General features: G+C 51.5%; 1 pseudogene; it reads left to right on the top strand.

The window, feature by feature from the left end:
• The first annotated feature begins 9834 nt into the window (after window positions 1-9834).
• Window positions 9835-13656, top strand: LOC134738560 (olfactory receptor 7E24-like; annotated as a pseudogene).
• The last annotated feature ends 7753 nt before the right edge of the window (window positions 13657-21409 follow it).

Raw genomic sequence — 21409 nt, 5'->3', positions numbered from 1 at the left:
CTGAGAGCCAGCCCCTCTTGCCCCCCTGGGCTCTTAGGACCCCCCTCGCAGGGGGGTGAGGCACCCCCCGCGAGGCGGGGGCTGAGAGCCAGCCCCTCTTGCCCCCCTGGGCTCTTAGGACCCCCCTCGCAGGGGGGTGAGGCACCCCCCGCGAGGCGGGGGCTGAGAGCCAGCCCCTCTTGCCCCCCTGGGCTCTTAGGACCCCCCTCGCAGGGGGGTGAGGCACCCCCCGCGAGGCGGGGGCTGAGAGCCAGCCCCTCTTGCCCCCCTGGGCTCTTAGGACCCCCCTCGCAGGGGGGTGAGGCACCCCCCGCGAGGCGGGGGCTGAGAGCCAGCCCCTCTTGCCCCCCTGGGCTCTTAGGACCCCCCTCGCAGGGGGGTGAGGCACCCCCCGCGAGGCGGGGGCTGAGAGCCAGCCCCTCTTGCCCCCCTGGGCTCTTAGGACCCCCCTCGCAGGGGGGTGAGGCACCCCCCGCGAGGCGGGGGCTGAGAGCCAGCCCCTCTTGCCCCCCTGGGCTCTTAGGACCCCCCTCGCAGGGGGGTGAGGCACCCCCCGCGAGGCGGGGGCTGAGAGCCAGCCCCTCTTGCCCCCCTGGGCTCTTAGGACCCCCCTCGCAGGGGGGTGAGGCACCCCCCGCGAGGCGGGGGCTGAGAGCCAGCCCCTCTTGCCCCCCTGGGCTCTTAGGACCCCCCTCGCAGGGGGGTGAGGCACCCCCCGCGAGGCGGGGGCTGAGAGCCAGCCCCTCTTGCCCCCCTGGGCTCTTAGGACCCCCCTCGCAGGGGGGTGAGGCACCCCCCGCGAGGCGGGGGCTGAGAGCCAGCCCCTCTTGCCCCCCTGGGCTCTTAGGACCCCCCTCGCAGGGGGGTGAGGCACCCCCCGCGAGGCGGGGGCTGAGAGCCAGCCCCTCTTGCCCCCCTGGGCTCTTAGGACCCCCCTCGCAGGGGGGTGAGGCACCCCCCGCGAGGCGGGGGCTGAGAGCCAGCCCCTCTTGCCCCCCTGGGCTCTTAGGACCCCCCTCGCAGGGGGGTGAGGCACCCCCCGCGAGGCGGGGGCTGAGAGCCAGCCCCTCTTGCCCCCCTGGGCTCTTAGGACCCCCCTCGCAGGGGGGTGAGGCACCCCCCGCGAGGCGGGGGCTGAGAGCCAGCCCCTCTTGCCCCCCTGGGCTCTTAGGACCCCCCTCGCAGGGGGGTGAGGCACCCCCCGCGAGGCGGGGGCTGAGAGCCAGCCCCTCTTGCCCCCCTGGGCTCTTAGGACCCCCCTCGCAGGGGGGTGAGGCACCCCCCGCGAGGCGGGGGCTGAGAGCCAGCCCCTCTTGCCCCCCTGGGCTCTTAGGACCCCCCTCGCAGGGGGGTGAGGCACCCCCCGCGAGGCGGGGGCTGAGAGCCAGCCCCTCTTGCCCCCCTGGGCTCTTAGGACCCCCCTCGCAGGGGGGTGAGGCACCCCCCGCGAGGCGGGGGCTGAGAGCCAGCCCCTCTTGCCCCCCTGGGCTCTTAGGACCCCCCTCGCAGGGGGGTGAGGCACCCCCCGCGAGGCGGGGGCTGAGAGCCAGCCCCTCTTGCCCCCCTGGGCTCTTAGGACCCCCCTCGCAGGGGGGTGAGGCACCCCCCGCGAGGCGGGGGCTGAGAGCCAGCCCCTCTTGCCCCCCTGGGCTCTTAGGACCCCCCTCGCAGGGGGGTGAGGCACCCCCCGCGAGGCGGGGGCTGAGAGCCAGCCCCTCTTGCCCCCCTGGGCTCTTAGGACCCCCCTCGCAGGGGGGTGAGGCACCCCCCGCGAGGCGGGGGCTGAGAGCCAGCCCCTCTTGCCCCCCTGGGCTCTTAGGACCCCCCTCGCAGGGGGGTGAGGCACCCCCCGCGAGGCGGGGGCTGAGAGCCAGCCCCTCTTGCCCCCCTGGGCTCTTAGGACCCCCCTCGCAGGGGGGTGAGGCACCCCCCGCGAGGCGGGGGCTGAGAGCCAGCCCCTCTTGCCCCCCTGGGCTCTTAGGACCCCCCTCGCAGGGGGGTGAGGCACCCCCCGCGAGGCGGGGGCTGAGAGCCAGCCCCTCTTGCCCCCCTGGGCTCTTAGGACCCCCCTCGCAGGGGGGTGAGGCACCCCCCGCGAGGCGGGGGCTGAGAGCCAGCCCCTCTTGCCCCCCTGGGCTCTTAGGACCCCCCTCGCAGGGGGGTGAGGCACCCCCCGCGAGGCGGGGGCTGAGAGCCAGCCCCTCTTGCCCCCCTGGGCTCTTAGGACCCCCCTCGCAGGGGGGTGAGGCACCCCCCGCGAGGCGGGGGCTGAGAGCCAGCCCCTCTTGCCCCCCTGGGCTCTTAGGACCCCCCTCGCAGGGGGGTGAGGCACCCCCCGCGAGGCGGGGGCTGAGAGCCAGCCCCTCTTGCCCCCCTGGGCTCTTAGGACCCCCCTCGCAGGGGGGTGAGGCACCCCCCGCGAGGCGGGGGCTGAGAGCCAGCCCCTCTTGCCCCCCTGGGCTCTTAGGACCCCCCTCGCAGGGGGGTGAGGCACCCCCCGCGAGGCGGGGGCTGAGAGCCAGCCCCTCTTGCCCCCCTGGGCTCTTAGGACCCCCCTCGCAGGGGGGTGAGGCACCCCCCGCGAGGCGGGGGCTGAGAGCCAGCCCCTCTTGCCCCCCTGGGCTCTTAGGACCCCCCTCGCAGGGGGGTGAGGCACCCCCCGCGAGGCGGGGGCTGAGAGCCAGCCCCTCTTGCCCCCCTGGGCTCTTAGGACCCCCCTCGCAGGGGGGTGAGGCACCCCCCGCGAGGCGGGGGCTGAGAGCCAGCCCCTCTTGCCCCCCTGGGCTCTTAGGACCCCCCTCGCAGGGGGGTGAGGCACCCCCCGCGAGGCGGGGGCTGAGAGCCAGCCCCTCTTGCCCCCCTGGGCTCTTAGGACCCCCCTCGCAGGGGGGTGAGGCACCCCCCGCGAGGCGGGGGCTGAGAGCCAGCCCCTCTTGCCCCCCTGGGCTCTTAGGACCCCCCTCGCAGGGGGGTGAGGCACCCCCCGCGAGGCGGGGGCTGAGAGCCAGCCCCTCTTGCCCCCCTGGGCTCTTAGGACCCCCCTCGCAGGGGGGTGAGGCACCCCCCGCGAGGCGGGGGCTGAGAGCCAGCCCCTCTTGCCCCCCTGGGCTCTTAGGACCCCCCTCGCAGGGGGGTGAGGCACCCCCCGCGAGGCGGGGGCTGAGAGCCAGCCCCTCTTGCCCCCCTGGGCTCTTAGGACCCCCCTCGCAGGGGGGTGAGGCACCCCCCGCGAGGCGGGGGCTGAGAGCCAGCCCCTCTTGCCCCCCTGGGCTCTTAGGACCCCCCTCGCAGGGGGGTGAGGCACCCCCCGCGAGGCGGGGGCTGAGAGCCAGCCCCTCTTGCCCCCCTGGGCTCTTAGGACCCCCCTCGCAGGGGGGTGAGGCACCCCCCGCGAGGCGGGGGCTGAGAGCCAGCCCCTCTTGCCCCCCTGGGCTCTTAGGATCCGCGGTGGCCTCACAGCCTGTTTACCATATTGTCAGTAATATCATCTCCCCCTCGAGAGATTATGAGCTGTTTCACAGACGTGTGCACTCCCACGATGTACAGAGGGTGTGCATCCGTCTCTATTGGGAGTAATATCATCCTCTTCCTCCTTGAATGTTAAGAACGGTATCACACGAGTGTTTCTACTCCCTGAGATATCGCGTGTCATATCCTCCTCCCCCACGTTGCCATTGGAAACAATATCAGTGGGGGCGTGTCCACCTTCTGTGACATTTAAAGTAATATCATCCTCTTCCCTCCAGGATCATGGGAACAATGTCCCTGCGGGGTGTCCACTTTCTGCCATATGTGTAGTCATATCACCTCCTCCGCCTTGGAGTATTGTTACGGACCATCTCACACGGGCGTGTACACTTCCTGCGATTCTGGGAGTAATGGCATTCCCTTCTTCCGTGAATATTAGGAGCAAAATCACCAGGTGGATGCACAGCCAGTGCTATATTGGGAGTAACGTCATACTCCACCCCCTGGAGATTATATTCGGGTCAATATCACCGTCTGGGTGTACACCTAGTGCGATATTGAACGTAACATCATGCTTTCTCCCTCCCTGGACATTAGGAGCAATATCAGCGGTGGGTGTACACCCACTGAGGTATTAGGCGTAATAGTAGTAGGAATTATTCCTCATTGATTATTAACATAAATATGAATAACCGATATTGATATTAATATTAAAAAATAATGGCTAATAATTTTCAGATTATTAATATTAATATTAATTATTAGGAGCTAGTATTACTGTTTTCTAACGAATAAGATCAATATCAGCTATTAATATCAGGCGTCATTAACCATTAATATTAATCATTTATTGTTATCGTTAGTATAACTATTGAATATTCATTATCCTTGTTATCGGTATTGATTTAAAAATTATATTATCAATCATTAATATTGATAATTATTAGTGTCAATTAATAATTGAGATGATTAATTGCGGTAAGTCACATTGCGCCCTTCCACCCCTTCCTCGGCAGCTCGTGTACGACCCAAAACGGGGGTGCAAATGCCCCTGAGAGAGCAGCGGTATACTGGGATAGATGAGGATGGTCACGTGGCGGGGAGGCGTGTTTTTGGATACCAGCCCTTCACCTCCGTCGACCTTCTCAACTGGAAAAACAATACACCGCCCTATAGCGAAAAGCCGCCAGCCCTAATTGATTTGCTCCAAACTGTTATCCAGACCCACAACCACACCTGGGCTGATTGGCACCAGTTGCTCATGTTCCTCTTTAACAGCGAAGAAAGGCGGAGAGTCCTCCAAGCAGCAACTAAGTGGCTAGAGGAGCATGCACCTGCTGATTATCAAAACCCCAAAGAGTATGGAAGGACCCAGTTGCCAGGAACCGACCCCCAGTTGGACCCACATGAAAGAGAGAATATGCAAAGGCTAAACCGAGACGGGGAAGCTCTCTTGGAAGGATTAATGAGGGGAGCTCAGAAGGCCACAAACGTTAACAAGGTCTCTGAGGTCATTCAGGGAAAAGAAGAAAGTCCGGCACAATTCTACCAGAGACTGTGTGAGGCCTATGCTATGTATACTCCCTTTCATCCCGATAGCCCTGAAAATCAGCGCATGATTCACATGGCTTTAGTCCGTCAAAGCGCAGAAGACATGAGAAGAAAACTGCAGAAACACGCTGGACTTGCAGGGATGAACACATCACAATTACTAGAAATAGCTAGCCAGGTGTTTGTAATCAGGGATGCAGTAAGCCGTCAGGAAAACGGCGAAGACAATGGAGGTCAGGCCCGGCGAAACACCGACCTGTTTGCTAGCTGCAGCAATCACAGGGGCCCCCACAAAGAGGCAAGGGAAGGGGGGCCCTGGGAAAGGAACTCAGCTTGGCTGTCAGAGTTTGCAGCGTAACCAGTGTGCTGATGGTAAAGAAATAGGACGGTGGAAGAACAAATGCCCTCAACTCAAAAGAAAACAAGATGACTCAGAGCAGGAGGCCCCGGACAAGGAGGAAGGGGCCCTGCTCAACCCGGCAGGAGGGTTCTTGGACTGAGGGAGACCGGGCTCAAGTGTCCCCAAAGAGCCACTGGTCAGAATGACAGTCGGGGGTGGAGACATTGACTTTCTTGGAGATAGCGGTGCTGAACATTCGCTAGTAACCGCCCCGGTCGCCCCCTTATCCAAAAAGACTATTGACGTCATCGGAGCCACGGGGGTTTCAGCAAAGCAAGCTGTAGGCTTGCCTCGGACTTGTACTGTAGGAGGACATAAAGTCATTCATCAGTTATGGTACATGCCTGACTGTCCCTTGACCTTTTGGGGAAGGGACTTGCTCAGCAAGCTGAGAGCCACGATCTCTCTGACAGAGCACGGCTCTTTGCTGCTAAAGTTACCCGGAACGGGAGTCATTGTGACCCTTATGGTCCCCTGAGAGGAGGAATGGAGACTTTTCTGAACTGAGCCGGGCCAAGAGAGAAGGCCAGCTCTGGCTAAGCGGTGGCCAAGAGTACGGGCAGAAGACAACCCTCCGGGATTGGCCAGTTAAGACTGGGGCCCAGCGGGTTAGGCAAAAACAGGACCCGGTCTCCAGAGAAGCTCTTCAAGGTATCCAGGTCCGTCTCAAGCACCTAAGAACTGTTGCAATTCTTGTTCCTTGTCAGTCTCCATGGAACACTCCCCTCCTGCCTGTTCCCAAGCCACGGACCAAGGACTACCGGCCGGTACAGGATTTGCGCTTGCTTCATCAAGCTACACTGACTTGACATCCAACAGTACCTAACCCGTCCACATTGTTGGGGTTGCTGCCAGCTGAGGACAGCTGCTTCACCTGCTTGGACCTGAAAGATGCTTTCTTTCCTATCAGATTAGCCCCTGAGAGGCAGAGGCTGTTTGCCTTTCAGTGGGAAGATCCGGAGTCAGGTGTCACTACTCAGTACACTTGGACCGGGCTTCCCCAAGGGTTCAAGAACTCCCCCACCACCTTCGGGGAGGCGTTGGCTCGAGACCTCCAGAAGTTTCCCACCAGAGACCTAGGCTGTGTGTTGCTCCAGTAGGTTGATGACCTTCTGCTGGGACACCCCACGGCAGTCGGGTGTGCCAAGGGAACAGATGCCCTACACCGGCACCTGGAGGACTGTGGGTATAAGATGTCCAAGAAGAAAGCTCAGATCTGCCGACAGCAGGTACGTGACTTGGGATTTACTATCTGACAGGGCTCGGAACGCAGCCCGGGATCAGAAAGAAAGCAGGTCATTTGCAATCTAGTGGAGCCCAAGAGCAGAAAGCAGGTGAGACAATTCTTAGGAGCTGTGGGGTTTTGTAGACTGTGGATCCCAAACTTTGCAGTATTAGCCAAGCCTTTGTATGAGGTCCCAAAGGGGGCGGGGACCGGGAACCTTTGGAATGCAGATCCCAACAACAGCAAGTCTTTCATGAGTTAAAGGAAAAACTTCTGGCAGCCCTAGCCCTGGGGCTACTCGATCTGACAAAGCCTTTTCCATTCTATGCATCAGAGAGAGAAAAGATGGCAGCTGGACTTTGAACCCAAACGGTTGGGCTCCGGCCAAGGCCGGCGGCCTACCTCTCTAAACAACTAGACGGGTCTACTAAAGGATGGCCCCCTGTTTGAGGGCCTTGGCAGCAACTGCCCTGCTAGAACAAGAAGCAAATAAGCTGACTCTTGGGCAAAACCTGAACATAAAGGGCCCCCATGCTGTGGTGACTTTCATGAACGCTAAAGGACATCGTCGGCTACCGAATGCCAGACTCACCAAGTACCAAACTTGGCTCTGTGAAAATCCTCGTATAACCATTGAAGTTTGTAACACCCTACACCCGCCACCTTGCTCCCGGTATCAGAGAGCCCTGTCGAGCCTGATTGTGTGGAAGTCTTGGACTCAGTCGACTCTGGCAGACCTGACCTCCGGGACCGGACTTGGGCATCAGTAGACTGGGAACTATACGTGGATGGGAGCAGCTTCTTCAACCCCCAAGGAGAGAGAGGTGCAGGGTATGCAGTGGTAACCCTGGACACTCTTGTTGAAGCCAGATCGTTGCCCCAGGCCACTTCAGCCCAGAAAGCTGAACTCATTGCTTTAATTCGGGCCTTAGGACTCAGTGAGGGTGAGACTGTAAACATTTACACTGATTCTCGGTGTCTTTTTAACCCTTCGAGTGCATGGAGCGTGATAGAAAGAAAAGGGCCTATTGAACTCTGAGGGAAAAGACAGAAAATATCAACAAGAAACCTTGCAATGATTAGAAGCAGTATGGAAACCCCACAAGGTGGCAGTTAGGCATTGCAGAGGACACCAGCGAGCTTCCACCTCGGTGGGTTTGGGGAATTCCCGCGCTGACTCAGAGGCTCGAAAAGCAGCATCTGCCCCCTTCTGGGCATCAGTGCTCCCTCAAGTACCTGATCTTGGACCTACTTCTTCTAAAAAAGAAAAGGACATTCTCCAGGTAGAGGGAAGGACAAGTGATGGAGGAAGGATGGATTCGGTTACCAGATGGGAGCGTAGCTGTGCCACAGCTGCTAGGAGTTGCAGTTGTACTGGCTGTGCAAGAAACCACCCATCGAGGTCAGGAGTCACTGGAAGAGTTGTTAGGCCGGTATTTCTACATCTCGCCTTTGTCAGCCCTTGCCAAAACGGTGAGGCAGCGGTGTGTTACCTGCCGACAGCATGATGCGAGGCAAGGTCCAGCCGTTCCGCCCGGCATACGAGCTTATGGAGCAGCCCCCTTTGAAGATCTCCAGGTAGACTTCACAGAGATGCCAAAGTGTGGAGGTAACAAGTATTTACTAGTTCTTGGGCGTGCGTACCTACTCTGGGTGGGTGGCGGCCTATCCAACACCAACTGAGAAAGCTCGTGAAGTAACCCGTGTGCTTCTTCGAGATCTGATACCTAGATTTCGACTGCCCTTACGGATCGGCTCAGATAAACGGGCCTGCGTTTTAGGCTCCCTTGGTACAGAAGACGGCAAAGGTATTGGGGATCCCACGGAAACTGCATGGCGCCTCCCGGCCTCAGAGCCCCAGAAAGGTGGAGCAGATGAATCGGACTATCAAAAATAATACTATTGTCTTCCCCGCGAGATATTTAAAACAACACCACAAGGGGCGTCAAACCACCTGCTAAATTTGAGGGAATATTATCCTCTCCCCCACTCCCGCGGCCCCGGATATTAGAGACAATAACACAGGGGTAACGTACACCCACTACTTGATTGGGAATAATATCATCCTCTCCCTTCTCGGATATTAGGAACAATATCACACTGTGCGTGTAGTACTGTCGTGAAATTCAATGGAATGTCATCCTTCGCCTCCCTGGATATGATGAACAATATCACAGGGGATGTACAGCTTCTGAGATATTGGGAGTGATATCATCCTCTCCCCTCTGGAAGTTAGGGACAATATCACAGGGGTAGTGTACACCCTCTGGCATGTTGGCACTAATATCATCCTCCCGCCCACTGGATATTAAAAACCATATCACAAGGGGCGTGTACAGACACTTCGATATTGGTATTAATACCATCCTCTCCCTCTTTGGATATTCGGTGCCGTATTTCAGGTGGGGTATACGCCACCTGCAATATTGGAAGTAATATGATTTTCTCCCCCCGTGGATATCAGAAACGATATCACAGGGGGTGGCGAACAACCCCTGCGATACTTGGAGTGATATCATCGTCTCCCCTCACGATGATTAAGAACAATATCGTAGGGGTGGGGGGTGTACACCCCCTTTCATATTTGATACCATCCTCTTCCCCCCTGGATATTAGGAACAATATCAGGAAGGGACGTAGAGACCCTGCGACCTTTGCTGTCATACAATTGTCTCTCCCCTAGATATTAGGAAAAATGTCACTGGGGATGTGAACAGCCCTGCGATATTGAGAATAGTATCATCCTCTCCCCCCTTGCATATTGGGAACAACATCACAGGTGGGGTGTACTGCCTCTGCGATATTGGGGGTAAAATTTTCCTCTCTTCCCCTGGACATCAGGAAGGGTATCAGAGGGGGAGGGTGTGCATTCCCTGCCATATTCAACGTAACTTCATCCTCTCCCTCCCAGGGTATTCAGAACAATAGGACAGGAGGGGTGTACGCCAACTGCGATATTGAGAGTCGTATCATCCTCTTTCGCTCTGGATCTTAGGAACAATATCACAGGGTTGTGTACACCCCCTGCGATATTGGGAGTACTATCATCCTCTCTCCCTGTGGATATTAGGAAGAGTATCACAGGGCTGTGTAAACCCCCTGCGGTACTGGGAGTAATATCATCCTCTCTCCCTCTGAATAGAGGAAGATTTTCACAGGGGTGTGTACACCCCCTGCGATATTGGGAGTAATGTCATCCTCCCCAAACCTGGATGTTAGCAACGAGATCACAGAGGGGGTGTACACACCCTGCGACATTGGAAGGAATATGATCGTCTCCCCACCTGGATACTGGGAAAGAAAGATATCACAGCGCGGGTATACGTTCCCTACGCTGTTGGCAGTAATCTCATTCTTTTCCTGTCTGGATATGAGGAAGCATATCACAGGGGAGCTGTACAATTACTTCGATATTGGGAGTAATATCATCCTCTATTTTCCTGGATATTGGGCACAAAAACACAAAAGGGTGTACAACCCCTGCGATCTTGGGAGTAATAGCATACTCTCCTTCCCTGGATGTTAGAAAACAGTATCATCAGGGCTCAACACCCCCCGCGATAATGGGAGTCATATTTACTCTTTCACAGGCCATTTGGAACAATACAACAGGGGGTGTTTACAAACAGGGGTGGTGTACACCCCTGTGATATTGGGAGTAACATCATTCTCCCCACCTCCGGATATTAAGAACAATATCCCGGCGGGAGGTGGTACACCCCCAGTGATATTGCGAATAATGTCATCCTCTCCTTCCCTGGATATTAGGAACAATATCACAGGGGGGTGTACACCTTCTGTGATACTGGAAGCAATATCATCCTCTCCCCCGCTGGATATTAGAAAAAAATATCACTCACGGTGTACACCCGCTGTGATATTAGGAAGAATATTACAGGGTGTACACCCACTCTGACTTTAAGAGAAATAGCTCCCTCAAATGTCCCAAACAATATCACAGGGTATACAATGATATTTCCCTAGGATATTACAAATACTATCACAGGGTGTACACCCACTGTGATAACACGAGTAATAATACATCCCAAGGATACTACCAAGAATATCACAAGGCTGTACACCCACTATGACATCGGGAGTGATATCTCCCTAGGATACTACGAACACCATCACAGAATGTACACACATGGTGCGCACGCACGGTGATATTAGGAGTACTATCAACGCAGGACATAGTCAATAAGACCACAGGGAGTACATACCTGATGTACACCCACGGCGATGTTATGAGAACTACCTCCCTAGGATAATACGAATAACATCACAGAGTGGACACACATGGTATACACCCACCGTGGCACTAGGACTAATAACTTTCTGAGATATTACCAGTAGCATCACACAACAGAAACACATGGTGTACACCCACTGTAACCTTAGGTGTAATTTCTCCCTACGATATTACGAGTAACATCTCAGTGCATACACACATGGTGAACACCCACTGTGACATTAAGGGTAATATCCCCCTAGGATATTACCAATAACATCACCGGGTGTCCACCCATGGTGTACATGCTCTGTGATGTTAGGGATAATAACTCCCTAGGATATTATGAATAATACCGCAGGGTGTACAGAAACTCTGATATTAGAGGTAATATCTCTCTAGGATATTATGAATAATATCACAGGGTGTACCCCCACTGTGATACTGGGAGCAATATCTCTCTAGGATACTACGAATCATATCAGAATGTACACCCACTGTGATCATAGGAGAAATATCTCTCTGTGATATTACGAATTAGATCACAGAGTGTACACACATGGTGTACATCCACTTTGATATTAGGAGTAATCTCTTCCTAGGACATTACAAATAACATCACAGAGTGTACACCCACTGTAATATTAGGAATCGTATCTCCCTAGGTGATTACAAGTAATATCACAGGGTGTACACCCACTGTGATATTAGGAGTAATATCTTCCTAGGGTATTATGAATAATTTCACAGTCTCTACACACATAATGTACACTCACTGTGATATTAGGAGTAACATCTACCTAGTAGATAACAAATAACATCGCAGGGTGTACCCCCACTTTGATATTAGCTGTAATATTCCTCTAAGTTGTTACAAATAAGATCACAGGGTGTAGAAACATGGTGTACACTCACTGTGATACCAGGAGTCGTATCTCTGTAATATATTATGAATAATATCACAGGTTGTACACCCACTGTATTATTAGGAGTCATATCTCTGTAGGACATTACAATTAATATCACACGGTGTACAGCCACCCTGATATTAGGAGCAATATCTTTCTAGGATATTACAGATAATATCACAGGGTGTACGCCCACTCTGCTGTCAGGAGCAATATCTCCCTAGGATATCAAAAATCCTATCACGGGGTGTCCAATCTCTGCCTTCCAGGTTCGAAGGGATTCTCCTGCTTCAGCCTCCCGAGTAGCTAGGTTTACGCGCCACCACACCCGGCTAATTTTTTTTTATTTTCACTGGAGACGGGGTTTCACCACGTGGGCCAGGCTGTTCTGGAAGTCCTGACCTCAGGTGATCCATCAGCCTCGGCCGCCCAAAGTGCTGGGATTACAGGTGTGAGGCATGGTGCTGAGCCAAGAGTTATATATTCAATTCATTTGGAAACACAGCTCCCATATTTGAGTGTGCGTGTACTTTTATGAAGAAATGATGTCAGAAAACCTAAGGATGATAATAACTATGAAAAGTAACAGGCACGTGAAAAGGTCCTCCGATTGAGAACTATAAGCTTCGATTTCGGTTTTAGATAATGGGGTCCTAGCTCTTGTGTCGTCCTTTTACATATTCTACATCACAGGAACTTGCAGCACGGTGTCAGAATAAAATAGAGTGTATTTCACGGCTTCTTAATTTCTTTCAATTAGATGAGATCTTTTTCTTAAAGAGAGAAGGACATTTTCATTGCATTGTATTTTTTCTGAAAAGAGTAGGCCGTATTTTACTGAGATCACGGATTTGTTATATATGACGTTTTGGTCTTCTAATATTCTTCAGTGGATTTTCTCTAAAGTGGTATGTACAGAAAGACTTGTATAGCAAAAAAGTAAACCACGTAATAATTCTGAGATTTTTGGAATTGTCACAGCTGAGAAACATTGCTGGCGGTGTATGGTCCCCAAGTGTGAAAGTGTTCCTTGTGAATTGCTTGCATCCAGCATTAAGGGCTGGTTTTTCTCTTTTATTTTTCCAATCCTCTTTCCTTCTCAAGGTGTCCAAGACACACAGAGCCACGGAATCTCACAGGTGTCTGAGAATTCCTCCTCCTGGGACTCTCAGAGGATCCAGAACTGCAGCCCGTCCTCGCTTTGCTCTCCCTGTCCCTGTCCACGTATCTGGTCACGGTGCTGAGGAACCTGCTCAGCATCCTGGCTGTCAGCTCTGACTCCCCCCTCCACACCCCCATGTACTTCTTCCTCTCCAACCTGTGCTGGGCTGACATGGGTTTCACCTCGGCCACGGTTCCCAAGATGATTGTGGACATGCAGTCACATAGCAGAGTCATCTCTCATGCGGGCTGCCTGACACAGATGTCTTTCTTGGTCCTTTTTGCATGTATAGAAGACATGCTTCTGCCTGTGATGGCCTATGACTGCTTTGTAGCCATCTGTCGCCCTCTGCACTACCCAGTCATCGTGAATCCTCACCTCTGTGTCTTCTTCGTTTTGGTGTCCTTTTTCCTTAGCCTGTTGGATTGCCAGCTGCCCAGTTGGATTGTGTTACAATTCACCATCATCAAGAATGTGGAAATCTCTCATTTTGTCTGTGACCCCTCTCAACTTCTCAAACTTGCCTGTTCTGACAGCGTCATCGATAGCATATTCATAGATTTCGGTAGTACTATGTTGGGTTTTCTTGTCGTTTCAGGGATCCTTTTGTCTTACTATAAAATTGTCCCCTCCATTCTAAGGATTTCATCGTCAGATGGGAAGTAGGAAGCCTTCTCCACCTGCGGCTCTCACCTAGCAGTTGTTTGCTGATTTGACGGAACAGGCATTGGCATGTACCTGACTTCAGCTGTGTCACCACCCCCCAGGAATGGTGTGGTGGCATCAGTGATGTACGCTGTGCTCACCCCCATGCTGAACCTTTTCATCTACAGCCTGAGAAACAGGGACATACAAAGTGCCCTGCGGAGGCTGCGCAGCAGAACAGTCGAATCTCATGATCTGTTCCATCCTTTTTCTTGTGTGGGTGAGAAAGGGCAACCACATTCAATCTCTACATCTGCAAATCCTGCCCCTTAGTCACATTATTTTTGTGGCTTGATGGCTTTTATTCCTTTCCGCATTTCCTTTGTGAATATTGCTTTCTTCGTTATGCCTTTAACTGGAATGGGTGAGTATTCTGGGATCCTTTGTTTAGCAGAAACCTCATGACAGAATCCTCTATACCTAGGCGGCCCCTTTTAGTTTCTGAGCAATAACCCGGTCATCCAGGTGGAATCACCACCATCTTTTTATATACACGAAGTCCTCACTTCATTTTGGAATTCCCTGAAAACTGACTTTATGGAAACAATGTACAGGAGGTCCTCCAACACCATTGGTTATTCAAAGTTGTGTAGTTATACTGTTGATGAAAAATAAGTGGTTTCACTATACATAATTTTGCTTCGAGGTGAAGTTTCCAAGAGACTTTCAAAGATGTTAAGTGAGGACATACTGTACATCAAATTCATATCCTCTTCCACAGTTTATGTGGAATTTCTTCATAAACTGCTTCTAGAGAATCTATTTAGGCAGGTTATGTGTAGAGATAAATGTCGCCATTCCTCAATCTTGGCTTTGAGTCAAATCACCTGGGGAGCTAACACATGATGAGGCCTGGGTCTCAACACCTAAGATTCGGATTTCCTTGCACCTGTGTGAGTACGCGGATTTTTGTTTTTTTTTCTTTTAAAGCACCAGAGGTGGTTCCAATGACGAAGTTTTTAGAGGCATCAAGCTCCAATGAGTAAGAACAGAAATTAATTATAATTTCTTCAAATATTATCTTCAAATGCATTGTCCATCAACACCACACAAATGTTTATTATGCTGTTTTTTCTTACCATTTCGCATTTTCGCATTTTCTATTTCTTTCTTTTCGTTTTTTTTTTTTTTTTTTTTTTTTTGAGTCAGAGTTTCACCCTTGTTGCCCAGGCTGGAGTTCAATGGCACGGTCTGGCTCACTGCAACCTCTGCCTCCCGTATTCAAGCAATTCTCCTGCCTCAGCCTTCCAAGTAGCTGGGATTACAGGCATGCGCTACCATGCCTGGCTAATTTTTTTTTTTTTTTTTTTTGTATTGTTAGTAGAGACAGTGTTTCTCCATTTTGGTCAGGCTGGTCTTGAACTCCCCACCACAGGTGATCCACCCGCTTCCGCCTCCCAAAGTGCTGGGATTACAGGCATGAGCGACTGCGCCCAGCCACCGCTTAGCATTTACATTTCACATTTGTTGAAGTTATAGATGTATACACACATTGATTGCTGCTTTGTTATACACTTGCGTATACATAAGATGGGAAATAGAAAAGAATAAAATGGGCACAGTATCCCTGAAGTTTCACATTCCTGCTATTTTAAAAATATTTGCTCTTAGAAATTTGTTTCAATTAAGAAACTGTGGCATACACACCCAATGAAGTATTATTCCGCCTAAAAAGGAAGAAAATCCTCTCCGCTGCGGACAAAATGGGTGAGATTGCAGGTCTGTATATTAAATGAAATAAGCCAGGCAGAGGATGACAAATATTTCGTGTCCTCACTTCTATGTAGGAAGAAAAAAGGAAACCTTGGCCAGATGTGGTGGCTCAAGCCTGTAATCCCAGCGCTGTGGGAGGCCGAGTCGCACGGATCACTTCAGTCCAGGAATTTGAGACCAGCCTGGCCAACATGGTGAAACCCCGTCTCTATAGAAAACAGAAACAATTTGCCAGGCGTGGTGATGGGTGTCTGTAGTCTCAGCTACTCGGAGGGCTGAGGCCCAAGAAGCGCTTGAACTCGGGAGGCGGAGGTTGCAGTGAGCCCGGACTGTGCCTGTGTACTCCAACCTGGGCAACAGAAAGAGACTCCATCCCACACACACCTACACACAAAAGGAATCTCAGGAAGGTGGAAAGTATAAAGGTGGTTAGCAGATGCTAGGAAGAAAAGCGGTGGGATGGGGAATGAAGACAAGTGGATAATTGGGTCCCAAAATACAGAAAGATGGAATGAGTGAGTTCTAGTGTTTGATAGTACAGTATGAACATTTTAGTTCACAAGAATTGCTTGCATATTTCCAGATGCTTTGGTAAGAAGCTTCCTAACTTTCTCATTATGCTGGTTTTTAAGCTCTTCTCTTTCTGCTCTTGATATCATGCTGGTTTTTTGTTTTTTGTTTTTTGTTTTGAGATGGAATTTCGCTCTTGTTGCCCAGGCTGGAGTGTCATGGTGCAATCTTGGCTCACCGCAACCTCTGCCTCCTGCGTTCAAGCGATTCTCCTGCCTCCAACTCCCGAGTAGCTGGGATTACAGGCATGCGCCAGCTGCCCAGCTAATGTTGTATTTCTGGTAGAGATGGGGGTTTCTCGCTGTCGCTCAGGCTGGTCTTCAACTCCTGACCTCCGGTGATCCGCCCGCCTCGGCCTCCCAAACTGCTGGGATTACAGGCGTGAGCGACCGCGCCCAGCCCATGCTGTATCCTTATCTGTTGTCGGTTGTTGTTCGTTTGTTTTTGAGCCCAGAAATAACTTCTCACCTATAGGTTCAAATGATTTTTAACATGAGTACTAAGAAAGCTCATTGCTGGAAAAGCAGCCTTTTCAAGAAATGGTGTCGGAGAAACTTGATTTCCACATGCAGAAGAATGAAGGTGGACCCCGTGTCACACCAGGTGCAAAAATTAACACAAACTGGATCAAAGACCTAACCCCAAGGGCTAAAAGTATCATATGCCTAAAAGAAATCATTGGCCACACTTTCATGACATCAGATTGGGCAATGCTCTCTGGGATATGACACCAAAAGCATAGGCAACAAAAGAAAATTAGATTCCTTGGATTACATCTAAATGACAGACACTTTTGTGCAGCGAAAAACACTGTGAACTGAGTGAAAAGATAACCCGTGGATTAGGAAAAATATTTGCAAATCATATATCTCAAAAGAGGCTGATATCCATCATATATAAAGAACAGCTAGAACTAAACAACAAGAAACCCAAAGCATTCCATCAACAATGGTCAGAAGACTCGAGTAGACGTGTCCCTAAAGAAGATATAGCAATGGCCAATAAGCATCTAAAATGATGTTCAAAATCACTAACCATAGGGAAGCGCAAATCAAACAAAGAATGAGATACCACACATTAGGATGGATACGATCAACAAACAAGCATTGGTGAGACTAGAAGGAAATAGGAATGCTCCAATACGATCGGAGGGAATGTAAAACCGTGAAGGAACGGGGAAAGTAGTATGGCGTGCACTGGAAAAATTAGAAACAGTATGCTCAGATGTTCCCGCAGTTGCATTTGTGGGTACCTACCAAAAAGAACTAGAAGCCAGGAGTGGAAGACAGATTTGTACACACACGCTCATAGCAGCATTATTCGCAACAGCCAAAATGTGGAAGCAACCCAAGGGTTCGTGGACAGATGAATGAAAAAGCGCACTGCAGTTCCTTCATACAATGGAAGACTCTCCAGCCTTAAAAAGGCAGGCACTTTTGGCCGGTGCGGCGGCTCACGCCTGTAATCGCAACATCTTGGAAGAACGAGGTGGGCGGATCACCTGAGGTCAGGAATTCAAGACAAGCCTGGCCATCTTGGTGAAACCCTGTCTCTAGTGAAAATGCAAAAAATGAGACGAGCGTGGTGGCGTGTGCCTATAGTCCCAGCTACTCGGGAGGCTGAGGCACAAGAATCGCTGGAACCCGGGAGGCGGAGGTTGCACTGAGCCCAGATTGTGCCGCAGCACTCCAGCCTGGGCGACAGAGTGAGACTGCATGGAAACGCAAAACAAAACAAAGTCAAACAAACAAACAAAAAAAAGGACAGGCACTTCTGACTCAGACCGCAGCATGGATGAACCTCGAAGACATTATCGTCAGTGAAATAAATAAATCCCAAAAGGATAAACACGCCCAGGCTCAGTGGCTCGCACCTGTGACCCCAGCACTTTGGGAGGCTGAGCCAGGTGGATCACTTAAGGTCAGGAGTTCGAGACCAGCCTGGTCAATATGGTGAAAGCTCGTCTCTATTAAAAATACAAAAATTAGCTGGGCGTGGTGGCGGACGCCTGTAATCCCAGCTACTCGTGAGACTGAGACACAAGAATCGCTTGAACCCACGATGTGGAGGTTGCAGTGAGCCGAGATCACACCACCGCACTCCAGCCTGAACGACAGAGAAAGTCTCTGTCTCCAACCCAAAAAAATTAAACACGGTATGATTCCACTTTTCTATCAAGTGTCTGGAGTCGTTAAACTCATAGAGTTGCAAACTAGAAAGGTGGCCCCCAGGGGTGGGCGAGAGAGAGGAGTGGAGAGCTTGCTAAATGGGTGCAATTTCCATTTTGAAAGATAAAACTGTTCCGGAGACGGTGGCGGTGATGGCTGCTGAACAATGTGAACGTCATTAATGTCATTAAACTGTAAACTGAAAAAGAGTGGAAATTGTAAATGTTTATACTGGCCATTCTATATGAACTAATATATATTCACAATTTTTAATATTTATACGTGGTATATTTGCCCATAATTAAAGATGAAAATTAAAGCAGTTGGATCTTTCAAAAGAAAAGAAAGAAGCGAAGAATACACACCAGCTTTCTCCTGATGAGAGGAAGAGCCCCAAAGCGTCTATGGACACTCACTGTTCTCCTATCCTTCTTGAATTATTGTGAGGAAATCCTTAGAGGCTGGGGAACTTGGGCGACTCTGGCTAATGAGGAGCTCTGTGCCTTGAGCTCCCCAGACCACAGAATAGTAAATAGTCTGTGCTTCCAGCCCTGCAGTGTGAGATTCCAGTCCTGTGGGTTCCACACCTGTCACCTGTATCAGGAGGCTCATGTCTCACCCTGTCTTCTTGCCAGCCTCGAGGACGGAGTCTGAGCCTCCACCGTGCTACACACAGGGAGGACACTGGACCTGTTCTCCGCGGTCATGGCCCAGCAGAGGGGAAGGGCAGTTCAGTGAGTGTAGGCAAAAGAAAGAGAGATCAGACTGTTCCTGTGTCTATGTAGAAAGGAAAGACATAAGAGACTTCATTTTGAAAAAGACCTGTATTTTCAACAATTGCTTTCCTGAGATGTTTTTAATGTGTAGCTTTGCCCCAGCCACTTTGACCCAACCTGAAGCTCACAAAAACATGTGTTGTATGAAATCAAGGTTTAAGGGATCTAGGGCTGTGCAGGACGTGCCTTGTTAACAAGATGTTTCCATGAAGTATACTTGGTAGAAATCATCGCCATTCTCTAGTCTCAATAAACCAGGGGCACAATACACTGTGGAAAGCCGCAGGGACCTCTGCCCTTGAAAGCGGCGTGTTGTCCAAGGATTCTCCCCATGTGATAGTCTGAAATGTGGCCTCGTGGGATGAGAAAGACCTGACCGTCCCCGAGCCCTACACCAGTAAAGGGTCTGTGCTGAGGTGGATTAGTCAAAGAGGAAAGCCTCTTGCAGTTGAGAGAGAGGAAGGCCACTGTCTCCTGCCTGCCCCTGGGAACTGAATGTCTCGGTATAAAACCCGATCGTACATTTGTTCAATTCTGAGATGGGGGAAAAACCGCCCTATGGTGGGAGGCGAGACACGTTTGCAGCAATGCTGCCTTGTTATTCTTTACTCCACTGAGATGTTTGGGTGGAGAGAAACATAAATCTGGCTTACGTGCATCTCCAGTCACGGTAGCTTCCCTGGAACTTCCTTATGACATAGATTCTGTTGCTCACCTGTTCGTTGCTGACCTTCTCCTTCTTATCACCCTGCCCTCCTACTACATTTTTTTTTTGCTAAAATAATAAAACTAATAATCAATAAAAACTGAGGGAACTCAGAGGCCGGTGCCTCTGCAGATCCTTGGTATGCTGAGCGCCGCTCCCCTGGGCTCACTGTTGTTTCTCTCTACTTTGTCCCTGTGTCTTATTTCTTTCCTCAGTCTCTCATCCCACCCGACTAGAAATACCCACAGGTGTGGAGGGGCAGGCAACCCCTTCAAGTGAGTGCTGAGGGACGGTCCGGAGCCTTGGTTTCCTTCCTCCTCCTCAGCACAAACAGGAGAGTGCGGTGGGCAGATGGGAGGAGACCAATATGCAAACTGTGCGCTCAGCAGACTGTGGAGTTTCTGTTCTTGGTTGTGATGGGGGTCTCAGACATCTTATTCAAAATTTTGCTTTCCTCCCCCACTGGTTGTCCTTTTCATAGACATCTCACCCATGATAGCAGGGAATCAGTCCCTCTAAACTATTCCCTAAGAACGACAAAAAGATTATGAAGGTGATGATGAGGACAAAGAGGATGACGACAGACACCATGGCATCATGAACCGTTATTGAGGGCTTCCTGAAGGCCAGGCTCTGAGCTCTATGCTCTATGCAGTTTGTTTCATCTCATCTGCGTAGTCTCCACTTTATTAGTGCACATTTCATGATGATTTTACAGACTAGAAAAGGATCAACGCCTTTTCATAGAACTCGTACTAGATCATGAAGTCAAAAAGGGCGAGGTCCAATTTGAACCGGGCAGTCTAAGTCCAGACACATGGCATTTGGCCAGTCCTCTCCCTGCAACCAACCTGCCCTCTCAAATCCTTGTCACTCAGGTGGGTGCCCCTGCTCACTGTGCCCTTCCCTTTGGGGGCTCCTTGTAAGACCACAGCTAGACCAGTGGGTGCCACAATCACTGTGTCAAGTATAGAAAGGGCAGCTGAGATCACATCAAGGATTCCAGAAAGAATGGGCACAGGATCATTCGGGATGCATCTCTCCCTTTCCCCTGTTCCTGGCTTTCCTTACAGCTCTCGACTTCCTCAAAGGAGTCATCAATTCGGAGTTTGGCTTCCATTCCTATTGAGGAAGCTGGAAAGCGTTTCAAAAATGCTCCTCCGATGTGCCTGTGGTTAAGAACTCTGAGCTCTGCTGAAAACTTTTGGAAGCGGGGTGCGGTGGCTCACGCCTGTAATCCCAGCCCTTTGGGAGGCTGAGGCAGGTGAATCACAAGGTCAGGGGTTCAAGACCAGCCTGGCCAACATGGTGAAACCCCGTCTCTATTCAAAATAGAAAAAAATTAGCCGGGTGTAGTGGCGGGCGCCTGTCATCTCAGCTACTCGGCAGGTTGAGACAGGAGAATAGCTTGAACCCGGGATGCAGAGGTTGCAGTGAGCCGAGATCACTCCACCGCACTCCAGCCTGGGCAACAGAATGAGACTCTGTCTCAAAACAACGAAAACAAAACCAAAACCCAAAAAACCCACAATTTTTGGGAGTTAGAAGACCAGGAAGTATAGTACCCGGGACTTAGAGTCTGGCCATGAATTTTGAATACCGCCCTTTCTACTTCTCTGTGTGGCAAGGGGTGAGATGTCCGTCCTCTGAGACTCAGCACTCTCATCTGACTTGATTTCCAGTTGATCCAATGGAAGTGAGCGATGATTAAGCCGATCGTGGGTGCCCGCTGCGTGATCTCTAGCTGACGGATGCATAAAGTAAAGGCAAAGTGGATTTTAGATACATTCCTTAAGATTTTCAGCTTCAACTCCACACAATTCAAC

This window comes from Pongo pygmaeus, chromosome 18 (assembly GCF_028885625.2).
Source record: "Pongo pygmaeus isolate AG05252 chromosome 18, NHGRI_mPonPyg2-v2.0_pri, whole genome shotgun sequence".
Classification (NCBI taxonomy): domain Eukaryota; kingdom Metazoa; phylum Chordata; class Mammalia; order Primates; family Hominidae; genus Pongo; species Pongo pygmaeus.
This window is presented reverse-complemented; position numbering and strand designations above follow the sequence as displayed.